Raw genomic sequence first — 10,857 nt, 5'->3', positions numbered from 1 at the left:
GTGCAAACAGTACTAATGGATTCCTAAAAAATAAACATTCATAAACTGGACACGGCGGTACCTGCAAAACAGCTTGTCAATCAAACATGTATGTGCCTCCGCATGTGTTTCTAATGGAGCCTGTGTTGACGTGCGCAGGGCAGTTCTCCAGTTGAGTTAGCACAAGTTCAGCAACAATGGCAAAGAAGAACCGAGAACCAGGTTGCACTAAAATATTGTTTGTTTTTGAGGTAGAATAATGAAGGACGTAAAGGAGAACATTGGAGATCTCAGACAATGAAACACTGTCTAAAGAATACTAAAAGGTTTGGAACAAGTGCATGGATATGGAAACAGAAGATGCAAATCGAACATTAGGATTGTAGGGATCAAAGAAGATGCTGAAACGTGCAACTCTACTCGCTTTGTGACAGATCTTTTGACGCGGATACTGGGAAGAGAAAATATTTGTTCCCCTCTCATCGTTGACCGGGCACATGGTGAGCGTCCCTGAACATTTCTTGCCCGTCTGCATTGCTACGCTGACAAGGAAAAGACCCTAAAGCTGCGTTCTGTGGGCATCTCATACAGTCTTTAGAGCGGCATGGTGGCGCAGTGGTTAGTGCTTGTGCTACACAGCCAGAAGGTCTGGGTTCGATTCGCCTCACCTGAACGTGTTTTTTTCTGTGTGGAGTTCACATGTTCTCCCCGTGTCTACGTAGGTTTCTTCCAGGTGCTCCCCTACCACTAAAACATGTGTGACAGAGTGGAAGGCTTTAGCTTAACACAGTACCACATTAAAAAAAAGGACCACAGGTCCGTTCATTGAAGAGGCAAGTCGTTCCAATAATTTTATCCAATTTTTTTTCAGGTTTATAAATTAAATTAGGTTTCAATCTTCAGTTCCAGTTCAGTTCGTGTCGTAAAAATAAAAAAGGTAAACAGGTGGGCAAAAGTCCATTCATTGGCACCCCGCTTCTCACGTTTCTCTGTTGTTTCACAGTTCACACACATTTTGCAGACACTCTTCGCGTTCATTTCCGTCCGCATGAACAAAGCAGCAATGGTTGTTTCTGTAGGTTCGAGACGGTTCACTTCATGTTCTAAACAAAATCCAAAAGTTAGCTGCTAAACCTACACTGGTTTACTTCGTACATGTGCAAAGCACATACCGTTTTGGGGTCATCATACTCGTGGGGACGTCATGCTTCGCGTACTGGCCCGTGGGGAACCACACCTCCCACCTACAGCACCGCCATCTCGCACTGTGCCTGAAGCTGTCATGTCTGGTGTTAAAGTTCTTTTGTTTTGTTTAGTCATTCTGTTTTATTTTGAAATCTTACCTTTTGTTTCTCGTTTCAGACTTCCTTCCTGCCCTTCCCTGTTTCCCCGCCTGTGTGATTACCTGCCTCTCCCCTAATGTTGCCCTCCCCACCCCTTTAGTATATATAGTCTGAGTCGGGAAGACTCAGACTAAGGGCCAGATCTTGTGGCGGCGCACGGGGCGGCGCAGGCTCTTGGCGAATTATTTTCCGAGTGGCGGAGCTATATGTGCCATTCGCCTCCGCCACCTGCGAGGGGGCGTCACAAGAGGAGGTGACTGCACTGATGGAAACACGGCTGACATTCACTTCCTCGTTTACATTGCGCTGGCTTGCGTTCTTTCTTAAGCCTTAGGCTCTCACAGGTCAAACTAAAAACTTTATTTACCCCATCGTGAGCTAAACGATGTTCACGTCTCGAGAGAAAAAGAGCTACAGCGTCCGCTGTGGCGCGGATCGGCCGCGCTTGGCGTGAACGCGAAGCAAAACAAAAGCACATGTTCACCCCCCACTCCCACACTCCCACTCTCCTGGACGCGGAGTCGATCTGGTTGGAGGAAAATGTGTATGTCTCAACCCACTTAAATGCGCCAAGTCTGGAGTGGCAAGATCACAAAGTGCGCCCCGACTGAGCGCAAAATGTCACGCTATCGTCTCCGTTTTGATGCACAAGATCGGGCCCTAAGACTTTGTCTTTGTCAGATTGTCCTTGTGCAGGTAACCATGTCATTTTGTTCTAGTATGTTTTAAGTTTTTGACACTTCTGTTTTTGTGCTTTGTCCTTGTGCAGCTCTTTTGGGAATTCTTCGTTTATATCCTTGTTTTTGACCACGTTAAATAAAAGATTTTGAGCCACGCATTTGGGTCTCCTGTGCTGAACGTGATAGAAGCGCACCCCAGACCCATAGCTGCACCAAACATAGGGCTCGGATTAGAGCTAACAAATATAGATTTGTCAAGTTGTACTACGGGAATTTGCTTTTACCTGCTCACGAAAGCCTTAGGCTACACCATCTCCACACCAGGCAGACACGGAAGAACAAGAGGTCAGAGGTTGAACGCAGGTAGACTGTGCCCTTTTATACAGCGCCCCCAGCTGACGGGCAGAGTAATACCGCAGACGGCTCCTACTATTACACATGTACAATAGGTAAATCCTCCAGCAGGTGATTCTGACCACCAGCCTTGCTCCACATGGAGATGAGTCCCTGGTACCGCCCACTCCCCCTTGCGGGTCGTCCCAGTGGCATCGAAGGATGGGTCAAATGCAGAGGACAGATTTCATTGTACAGTTGTTGTACAATGACAAATAAAGTGCTTTAAAGGGACTATACAGAGTTTATTTAATTAGGTATTTTCCTCCTCCTACATGTTCCAGCAATGTCCTAATGTGTAGAATGAGCCACAACTGCCTCTAAAATCCTGCAATGTCACTCAAAAAAATGTTAATTCGGGTCCGAAGTGCCGCCATACACAAGTTTAATATAAAAGCCGCAGTTACACATAAGACCTGAGGTGGCAGTAGTGAGTATTAAATGACCAACTTGGATCTAGTCCCTTTAACCTTTTACTATCCTGTGAAGTTGAGCGTCACGGTGGAAGGAACCAGACATGTATTTGTTGACCCACAGAAGGCTGACGACTTCATTGCTGGCATTGAGCCAGCTACAGCAGATGAGGAAAATTGACTTTAGACTTAAAATTGGCTTGATCTACGTCAAAGACATGTTTGGGAGCAGAGATAATTAACTGAAGGCGTTTCCAGACCAAAAATGAAATGAATTTATGAATTTATTTTTGACATATAACTTGTCTTGTATACGTACTTCATTGAAATACTTTTCACTTTTGATAGTTTTGGGTAATAGCTGGCCTTGCAATCGATTTTCTTTTGTTTGTTTATTTGTTGTTGTAAAGCTCCCAGACAGTCTGATCTGGAAAGTGAACTTAATATAGGCAATCAATCAAAAAAAGGAACTCAGTAAGAAGTCAAAGGTTTTGTGTGTGCTTTTTGGGGTTTGTCTTTTGGTTTGGGAAGGACTGAGAGGGTTTGGCCACTGTCCATTGTGCAGTTTGTCTTCCCCTTCCTGTCCCCAGGGGGCGTGGTCATGGTATGGTGGTATTTCACGCTGACTAGCATAGATGTCTTTATCACATTGCTCCTAACCGCTGGTGAGGAACCTCCAGAGGTCCCTATGCTAAAGGAGATGTATGATAGAAAGCACACTCCTTTCCCTACCTCCCTCCTCCCTCCTTCCTCACTGACAGCACTATTCGGACGCTTCTTATCATGGCGGACGTTGATGCACATCTGGTTTGGGCTGAGACCTCTTACCAATTTGCTCGATTCGGATGCACCTCTGGGCTCACGCTGAAGACAGGATCTACCTTCCTCCTAATTGTTGGCGGTTCGTATAACAATGTTATTTTCCCACACTGACGACGTAGAAAGGCTTTTCACACTTCCAATTAGATTTCTGATCGATAACAAATGTTGCAGACCTCAAGAGGATATTCACGCGATGTAGATGCTGTAGTCACACATTTATTTTCTGTAAACTGCCAACTAGTTGTTGATTACGTTTCAACGTGCTTATTGTATAACACGTGTGCAGTAGCCACACATCTTTATCAGTGTCACCTAAAGTTGAGAGGAGGCACAAATGATTGACAATGTTAAAATTTGTTAAAGACAATGTTAATTTTTTTTTTTTTTCAGAACTTCTCGTATAATTTTGAAGATATTATAATTTAACTGAATACCAGTCAGTTCAGGGTGGCCATCTTGTTTTTCCACTTTTGCTTTTAAACCTGTGAGGCTTGTTTTATGAATTTATGAAAATGAGCCATTTTATTTCATTTTATGTATTAACCAATGAAGATGAAATGTTGTATAGATACAGACGACATCTCTGGAATCGCCCATATATGGTCATGTTTGAAAACAGTTAAGAGGGAAAACAATTTGGAGAAAAATCTAAACTTTCTTTAATTATTCCAAAACTACTTTAACAAATGCTGAATTATGAACATGTTTTTCTACTAAATAAAGAAACAAATACATGGAGAGGAGCAAAGTGGTTCAACAGCCCATAAATACATCAATAACGGAGAATGCTAGCATGATGCTATATGTTAGCATCGAGCTAATGCTAATGGTTAGCGAGCGCTAGCTACAACTGCTGTTTTTTCACTTCTACTGAACAATCTGCTGTGAGAAAATATCCATATGGGCCCAATTTAGACTTTGCTTTATTTATGTGTTTTAAATAAGTTGATGTTCCACCAGAAAATGGCTAAAAAGAGTGAAAAATTGTGTTTCTCTAAAGATTCTATTTTCCCCCTCGGCAAAGCCAGGCCCCCTTCTATGACAAGATGCCTCCTGTATCTATACTGCATTAGGTTTATAAAATATACACACAGTGTGATTCACAAGCAGAATTTCTGGGCACATTTGAAATCGCAAATGCATTTATCAGAAAAAATGAGCAGACTGTGACAAACGCCAAATGAAAACTGTTGCATGATTAAACAGGAGGAAACTGCTCGTATAATACCAAGAGCAAAGATGTGATAGTGACATGTCCAGAGGTTTACGCAGAGGTCAACTGTCTCCCATACACGGCTACATTCTTGCCACTTTCTGAAAGCACCGTAATTTCAGCAAGAATCCAAACAAAAAGAACAAACACATCTCTTTTAAGACAATTTGCAGCTATTTACTTGTCAGGCAGAGCTTTTAAAGATGTCAGACTGATGAAAACCATGCACACAGCCACTGACATTCACAGATGCAAACAAACTACAAATGGACGCTTAAAGTCAGCAACTGAAACGCGTTTCTCAGCAGCACTTTCCCTCGCAAACCATAACACGCTGATGCATTCACATGTTCTGCTGAGATAATGGCGTAAACCATCTTAACACATGCACAGTTTCCACATAGGAATGTTTTATCAATTGATTGTTAAGTATTTGCTTAAATCATCAAAAATGATAACTCTGACTTGAAGGGACGGGGAAATTGGATGCCAAACAATAATAATAATAGAAAGTGAAGTGAGCGCCCAGATTAAAACAACTATGCTAATAAGTTATAGCTTTGTTTTGCTTAAAGGAACAGGACACCGTTTTTCCATACTGAGATATGTTCTTACCTGAGCTTTGACGAGTTGATGCGTACCTGTCTGGTCTTTGTGCGTGCACTCAGTCACGCAAAAACGACCAAAGATGTTGTTAGCATTTGGCCTCTCCCAATGTATTCCTATGGCTCCAAACGGGGGTGAAGTTGGAAGCAACCACACTCTTCCACAGACACAAAGACCAGACAGGTACGTATCAACTCGTCTAGGCTCAGGTAAGAACATATCACAGTATGGAAAACCGATGACCTGTTCCTTTAACATTATAGATTCACATTGAAGGGCCCTATGTCAAGGATTTTTGACATAGGGCCTCATTTCCTATTTATCCAGAGTGCTGCTGATTTCTGGAGATATTTTTTTTTGTAATTCATGCAGTTCTTATGTTTGAAGAGCTATGTGTCGCTTGGCTTGTGCTAGGCTAGCACATTTCTATGGTAACTAGTAGCCTACAATAAAAACAGTCTTGCACACTCCACAGTGCACCTGAGGCAAATCACTTATAACGCCAGACTAACGATATAAATGTTTGTGTCGATAGAATCATTTTTGTAATATAACTGACCTTGCATCACATAAATGATCGCATTTTGAGGGACTATTTTCTAGCAGATCACTCTGCCGCTGCGTAGCTTATACAACCACGAAGCTGATGCTGCTCAAATATAAGGTCTGTTAAATGCAAAATGGTTAAAATTATTCTATCGACACAAACATTTATATGGTTAGTCTGGTGTTATAAGTGATTTGCCTCAGGTGCACTGTGGAGTGAGTCAGACTGTTTTTAATGCAGGCTAGCTGATACCGTAGAAATGTGCTAGCCTTGCATTAGCCTAGCACCACAAAACTCTTCAAATATAAGAACTGCTTGAATTACAAAAAAAATATCTCCAGTAACCAGCAACACTCTGGATAACTAGGATATGAGGCCCTATGTCAAAAATCCTGAAATATCCCTTTAACTCATACAAATCATAATCTTTTGGTCGTGTGTGAGTCAGCTTTCACATTGAGGAACTTGATTTTGTGGCAGTTTTCACTAACAAACCCCCCATAGTTAAAAAAAAAAAAAAAAAGCCTTAAATGTAGCACTGTTTTATTTTCAAATTGTGTCGAAAAGTCTCATACTTGCCAAAAAACAGCGAAATGTACATGAAAGAAATACAAGTGCAGCTGAGTGAGCGTTCACACAACCCCCAGCTCGGCCACTGTACTGTACAAATATTAGTTCATAGTGTTCACATGTAGTGTTGGGGATATTTGCCTCAGGTCGTGAATGTGAGGTGTGAGCAAGCTGAGGGAGCAGAGAAAGCAGTCGCGGTCCGTCTGAAGTCGGTGTCTCGCTGTGAGGCTGTTCAGAGTCCTTACCGCTCACTGCAGCACACTTACAGTACAGTGCCTTATTATATCACTATGTAGTTCCTGTTTTTGCAGCTCTCGTCTCTCCTCTCAGATGTCGCTGAATGTGTGAGGATGGAAAATACCAGCGATGCCTCTGTATTTAGACACGGTGGGCGCAGTTCTTCGGGAATGGATCACACACGGTTGGGCTTAAGAAGTGCGGCCGGTGTGTGCTGGACGCGCTTGTCCTTTCAGTTTGGTCATGTGGGTGCTATCTTCCACACAGCAGCACCTCTCGCTCAACTAACAGGGTGATACGGGTGAATCACATTTTGCATGTGAAAGCAGAGAAATGCATGCAAAATCTATAAACGTTTTACATGTTAATTGTGTTTGATATATGTACCAGTGAATGAATGTGTGTTTTGACATTGACAGAGGTGGAGTCACTCGAGCGTCTGTAAGACAAGATAAATGTGGAAGGCTGAAAGAGAAAAATAACGTGATTTTGTAAAATGTCGGTTTATGACTGTGAAGAATCGATATAACAGAGTGAAAAAAAATGTATAAAACAGGTCAATGTGAGGAATTTCAAGCTTCTGCAATTACTTGACAAGATGGATAGATAGGCAGGTACTGTAGACATTTTTAAAGTGTTCCCCGCCTCAAGGCCATAGTTGCCAGGAGAGGCTGCAGCGGGCATACCTCAACAACAACACCGTTAAAAGAAAGATAAGTCATTGTTCGAGGTATGAAAAGCCAAATAGCAACGACAGACATCACTACTTTATGTTTCACTCTGTTTTGAGGTTGTTTTCCTTTCTGGCAAAATGCTTTACATTTGGTTACCTGTTCATAACACAGTATTTTCTGCAATGAGATCCACACTCTTGACCTCACAGTGCCACTATATCATTTTGCTGACCAGGTTAAGGAGGTCTATGAAGTATCCACAGAAAAGCACTGGTACTCTCCTGCTTTTTTCTCTCGCAGCATATTCTGTAATTATATGGCAGTAATGGCATTAGTGCTGAGTGCTCCCTAACATGCTTTAAAGCTGGACGGTATCCATAACTACCAGCGCAGACGGGGAACATGTGAGTGCGTGCGTGTGTGCTGTTGTTGGAAGGAAATAGCTTCTGTCAGAACGCTGGGTTGAGATAAAGGTGAAAAATAATGTGCATTTGAGCAATAGGCAGACAGATAGCTGAGCAGACTATCAATCATAGCCACAGACAGACAGTTTGATAAACACCGAGATATCAGATAGATGGAGAGACAGCATAAGTGTGAGGGCGGGGCCAAAGCTTAGAAAGAGAAAACCCAATTAATGTTATCTGGATACACCTGTGAAAAAAATATTCAAATTATATGAGATTAAACTGCTGTCAGCTTGCTCCTGTAAGTGAGCAAGTCTGCCACCACAGCGGCAGCGCTAAATGAACATTTACATCTTTTATGAATATATATAGCGATCACACAAATAAAATGAGTCTTGTCATGCCAAATTGTGTTGGGGGAACATTGCTTCCCAGAACTCGAGTCGGAAATAGAGCTGCACAATGTTGCAAATTGTTCAACGTTCACCGAACGGTTTGTTATTAAAGTTCCCTTAAATACTTGCTTCCTTTATTGTTGGCCGACTGGATGAGATGTGAAATGTAGGGACATTTAAAGATATTAGCACAGGCTTTAAGTGTTTTCAAATTGGGCTTTACCTTGATTATTGATCCTTGAATATGCAGACTTACGCAGCAGGCTGAGGACTTGACCTCACTACATGGGCATGCCATTTCTCATTTGAAGGCTCAGATTTTAAATTTTAGATCATTGCATAAGATTTCACAATCCATGTGGCTCATTCTGCTTTCTGATTGGTGAACAAAAAAACCTTTAACATAATAATAGTTCAACCTGGATAGACTCGGTGACAAAAGCAGCGATTAGTAAGATTTATTGACATAAATATTTTGACGATCAGACCCCGGCAGATATACGCATCTCCCCTGGAGCCTGGACATTGGTGGTGGTACGGGAGACCAGTGTAGCAGAGTGAAGCCATGGACAGAAGAGGTGGTGAAGAGGTGGAGGTGGGTCGCAGCACAGCTGGGAAGCTGACGAGCCATGACGCTGGAGGCCTAAACACGGGACCGAGGGCGGGATGATTGGCTGTGACAAAGATGTGGCTCTGCGCTGATTGGCTGAGGTGGAGGTGATGCTGAAATTGGTCTTCCACATTTTTAATTTGCGCTTTTTCTTAATAATAATAATAATAATAATAATAATAATAATAATAATAATAATAATAATAATAATAATAACAATAACAAACAATAATAATAATAAATCTAACTCTTATCTGGACACACATGGGTAGTGGGCAACCTTCCTGTTATTGAGTTCACACTTTGGTCAAAATTGTCCCAATCAAAGTAATCCTTCACAACTCTTCACTCCCACTTGGTTTACAGGAGAAGACTGGGTTCCTCCCGCGTCAATCAATCAATGCTTATCGGCAACAGTGATTGCCCAAGCACCTCGAGGTGTTTATAAGTTGACCTTGCTAACCCATGAGTCAACTGCTGACCTGCCCCCCATCCCCCGGGTCACAGGAGCAGGAGCATATAGTGCAGGGAGCGATAACGCTACGAAGACGAAGCGTTTCCCTCAATCTGTCAGAATAATGTTTTGATAAATTCACTTAAGCTGTTTGACTTGAAGCGTGTGGATGTAATTATGGGCATAATTCAATCATACTGAAGCCTCTTTTTCTCCAGCAGCAGTCCATGCACGGCGTGGCTCTGCAGTTGAAAAGCACAATTACCCACAGTCCTCCACACGACAGCTTTGTATTGCTGCCAGCTCAAGTGTAATTGGCAATATGGTTGAGGCAGGTATAGCAAAGTGGTTTACCCAGGGACAGTGCAAATGAATGGACCTGAAGACTCCAATGCCATGCAAACATGCTCTGAGTGTATCGTTTTGATAACAAATAAATTAAAAAAATGTAGCAGATGTCGGGTCATCCCAGAAAAAAACAAATTAAAATCACAAAACAATTTACAAACACAATGCCATACATACAATGTATAGAGAAGTGCATAAAAAGAGGTGAGCAAAGTTGCGGTATAATTAGCAAATCTGTGTCTCCACTAGCCACATTTGACATTCTTTTTAAATGAATAGTATGAAGGAGACTCTCAAATCTCTTCAGGCACTGTGTTCCACTGTTGGGACGCTCTATACGTTTTTCTGTCCCTCTAGTTACTCCGGCTGAACTCAATCTGAAGTTTACAAACTTGCATTTTAATTCTCTAAATTAAAAATAAAAGGTTTTTGAGTTTTATATTTCAGCAAAATCTGACAATGGTGACATCTGTAGGGTTTCTGATCCAATGTTTTAAGAGCTTTGTTTAAAGGGACTATAAAGAGTTTAAAAATGTCAAAATTATGTATTTTCCTCCCCCTACATGTTCCAACAATGTCCTAATGTGTAGAATGAGCCCAGACCTATTCACCACAACTGCCTCTAAAATCACTAAAGTCACTCAAAAAGGTGTTAATTCGGGTCCGAGCTTAATATAGAAGGTGCAGTTACACTTATGACCTGAGGTGGCAGTAGTGAGTATGACATGGCCAACTTGCATCTAGCCCCTTTAAATGATGATCTCAGGGGATTGATGGGGCATATGTGTTGGACCATGTGTTGATGCTGTATGTGATGTGCAAGGGGATCATGGCAAAAACAAAAACAAACATAACAAAGTTTTGCAGCTTCAGTATCTAGTAACCAGATGAAATTTGACCTTATTGCTTGTATTTTGGATGTGTGCTTTGAACCAATGATTGAATCATCCCAAATATTAGAATTATGTAACAGCTTGTGTTTTATGTCCTGCTACTGAAATATCTGGTGCTATGTTTGAGGTGCTCTATGAAACATATGAACTGGTTTAGGCATATTAAGTTGAAGGAAGGATTTTTCTGCACATATGGACTTGAATTTCTCAACACAGCTTCGCACAGGCACTAAAGAATAAGGAACAATTTGAAATTTGATTGAGTGTTCTTTA

Source organism: Gobius niger (assembly GCF_951799975.1).
Source record: "Gobius niger genome assembly, chromosome: 2".
In the NCBI taxonomy this organism is placed as follows: Eukaryota; Metazoa; Chordata; class Actinopteri; order Gobiiformes; family Gobiidae; genus Gobius; species Gobius niger.
This window is presented reverse-complemented; position numbering follows the sequence as displayed.